This window comes from Marmota flaviventris, chromosome 8 (genome assembly GCF_047511675.1).
Source record: "Marmota flaviventris isolate mMarFla1 chromosome 8, mMarFla1.hap1, whole genome shotgun sequence".
NCBI classification, from domain to species: domain Eukaryota; kingdom Metazoa; phylum Chordata; class Mammalia; order Rodentia; family Sciuridae; genus Marmota; species Marmota flaviventris.
In genome coordinates, this window is record NC_092505.1 from 105,543,624 (window position 1) to 105,547,259 (window position 3,636).

Sequence of the window (3,636 nt, forward strand, 5' to 3'; positions counted from 1 at the left end):
CCATATAATTAGTTTTCTGCATCTATCTTGGAGATAGTGCTTTTCCCAAAGTTCCATAGAACTTAGTGATAGTCATACTATTAAATTCTCTATTATATAACAAACAAAGCAGAAACTCTGTATATGCAAGAGGAACAAGTTAATTCTCTATGGTCCCAGGGTTATGATACCAAAAATAAACTGAACTCTTTAAAATGAAGATATTTTTATTCAAAAGTTTTGATTCTACCCCATGACTTTTTGTTAAAGCTAATAAAGAATAAAATAGGCTAAATTGAATTAAATTCTCTATTTTTTTCATAAGTTTTGAGCTCCAATGAATGCATCATGAGTAGTAAAAATGCATTAAAATTAATCAGAGAATCTGGGTGAATTTTGAAGAGATTAAGTCACTGAGTAAGAAAGAATTGTCTGTATGTAGCACAGAAGTTAAGATGCTAGGAAATAAAGCAGGCAGAACTTAACTACCTCAGATCCAGGGTCCCAATTCACCTAGAAAAGAGCTTCAGATAAATTCACTAATGCTATTTTGGTTCATCTGTGGATCAGCTGTACTAGTAAATTAACTTATTAATAAGATTGGGCAAGGGCTGGAAAGATAGCTCAGCTGGTAGAGTGCTTGCCTCGCATGCACAAGGCCCTGGGTTCAATCCCCAGCACACACACACAAAAAAATCTAACAGATCAAGAACAAAAAAAGAGTGGGCAAAGAGACCTAGGTCACCCACATTTCCTTTTTTGGCGAGGCATGTCTACTTAGGGCTCCAAAATCCAGATGAAAAATTGCTTTGAAGTCCACATCAGAACATAGGACTTACATTGTCATAAAAATCTGGTTTGAATTTTTTTTCTCACTTTTAACTATGTTGATTCAAGAAATGGAATAAGTTCTAATTTTAAAACAACTTGCTGACAAAGCCATTCTTTTTCCTTTAAGACTTTTGAATAAAATGTTTTCGTGCAAAAAATTTTAGGGTTAGGAAAAATTTCCAAGATGATCTATACCAGAATGTAACAATCTCTGTACATAGTTCAAATATCTCTCAAATTGCCCATAATAGTACATATATGTGGTTTTCAATTCATATGGGTTTGAACTGTGTAGTATAGTTTGGAAAATCTGCCATAGTTTTGTGAATTCATTGAGTGTGTACCTATTCACTTCCAAAGTACACATTCACACACATGTACACATACTCAGTCTATGTCACTATATTTCAGATTTTATCTTATCCCATTATAGTGCCTTCTCTCAGTAGAACATATCCATCAATTGAACAAATTTTATCAAGCTTAATTTTCTTGGTTTGTGTTAGGAAAACAATAGTCATACTGAATAAGCTTTTTTAAACTACACACACTCTCCTACCTTAAGAATGATTGCTCTAAGTTTACCATTCAATTCTTCCTCTAACAGCACACTTTTCTTAGACCTTTATAATGGCAAAATTTCAACCTTATAATAATGCATAGTGACGTTAAAAAGATTGTTATAATAAAGTTGGAATGAGTGTCTATATAATTATAATGTTTCCATAATATATTGTGACATTTGCTACTATGTATTAAATTCATTTTTATGGTTTTGGTTTCCAAAAAATTTATTCACTATTCACAAAATTATAGTTATATGTAAGGTGTCAGTCTTTGGACTGAAAGTACACATCTTGAGATTTAAATTTTAATTATCTACTGAAACAGCCACAACATTCTTGTATTTAAAGCAATCACCTTTACTAAAATAGCTCAACAACATTTATTGCTTAAAAATTTAAAAAATATTTTTAGTTGTAGGTGGAAGCAATACCTTTATTTTTTTATATGTTGTGCTGAGGATCGAACCCAGTGCCTCTCACATAGTAGGCAAGGTCTCTACCACTGGGCTACAACCCTAACCCTTTGTTTAAAAACATTTTAAACCCATTTTCAAAAGTAAAGAAATTCAGCAAGGCCATGTGGCACATGCTTGTAATCCCAGAGGCTCAGGATGGCTGAGGCAGGAGGATCAGAAATTCCAAGTCAGCCTCAGCAATTTAGTGAGACCCTGTCACAATAAAAAAATCAATGGGCTGGGGATGTGGCTCAGTGGTTAAGTGCCCCTAGGTTCAATCCCTGGTTAAAACGAAATAAAACAAATTCCTTTCTTTCATTAACAACCTTGGACACCACTGCCATTGGGGCTCTCAGCACATGAATCCTATAGTCAAGTCATAGAGTGGGAATCCAAATCCTGCTACCAAGATTTTTAGTTCTTTTCTGACTTCTTTCATTTTGTTTTTGAATTCTTATTCTTTTATTTCTTATATAATTTCCTGAATTTTTTTTTTTTTAACCTCACTGTGAAATAATGCAGTGTGTTGGTACTGCTTTGTGAGTACATTTTCCTGGCATACTCTTGTCTGCATGGATGTTGTTTTACTCCTTATTTTATTTCTTTATTACAACTTTGTATGACATCTAACCTGGATATTTTCCTGTTGCTCATTTTTACATGAATTTAGTTTTCCTGGACTTTAAGAATAAAGCATTATTCAGATAACCTTAACAACTTGGTTTTTTAAAAACATGGGAGCTTGGGCTGGGGATGTGGCTCAAGTGGTAGCACACTCGCCTGGCATGTGTGCAGCCCAGGTTCGATCCTCAGCACCACATACAAACAAAGATGTTGGGCCGCCAAAAACTAAAAAATAAATATAAAAAAACAAAAACAAAAAAAAACATGGGAGCTTGAGCTGGGGTTGTGGCTCAGCGTAGTGCACTCGCCTAGCAAATGTGAGGTCCTGAGTTTGATTCTCAGCACCACATAAAAATAAATAAATAAAACAAAGGTATTGTATCCAACTACAACTAAAAAATAAGTAAAAATTAAAAAAAAAAATCATGGGAGCTTGCTTTCAGTAGTTTCTGACTCTGTTCCCTTATCCCATTTTAGTTTGGATCTCTCTTTCCTTCTCCATTATCCCTGTTTGACTGCATTTCTAGTCATTTCTCCCCAATGTGAGGTCCCAACCTGGAAATAAAACTTGTGGATCAATTTCAAAAGTCCATTAAACTAAACTATTCAGGGGCTAAGGCTGTGGCTCAGTAGTAGAGTGCTTGCCTGGCAAGTGTAAGGCCCTGGGTTGGATCCTAAGCACCATATAAATAAATAAACTAATTAATTAAAAAAAAAAACAAAGATATTGTGTCCATCTACAACTAAAAAAACATTAAAAAAACACACAGCTTGCCTAGCACGTGTGAGGCCCTGGGTCTCAGCACCACATTAAAAAATAAATAAAGATATTAAAAACAAACAAACAACAACAACAACAAAAAACTATTCAGTCCCCTACAGGCCTCTCCTGGAGATTCTCATAGTCTTCTACTTCTGCCATACTAGCTGTGTGATTTTGGACAAATTGCTCATTCTTTCTGTGCTTCCCCTTCCTCATGGGTAAAATAGGAGAGTAAATAGGAGGGAAAAAATAATAGGATAATGAGTTTTCATTCAAAGTGCTTAAAACCTTGCTTAACACTGAGTACTTTTTGAATGTTAAGTAAAATATCCATCTGCTCCTTATTTATGAACTCACCTAGAAGTTCTACATGCTTTCAGGTTAGCTGATGGCAATTCCCCACCCCAGTGCTTCGGAA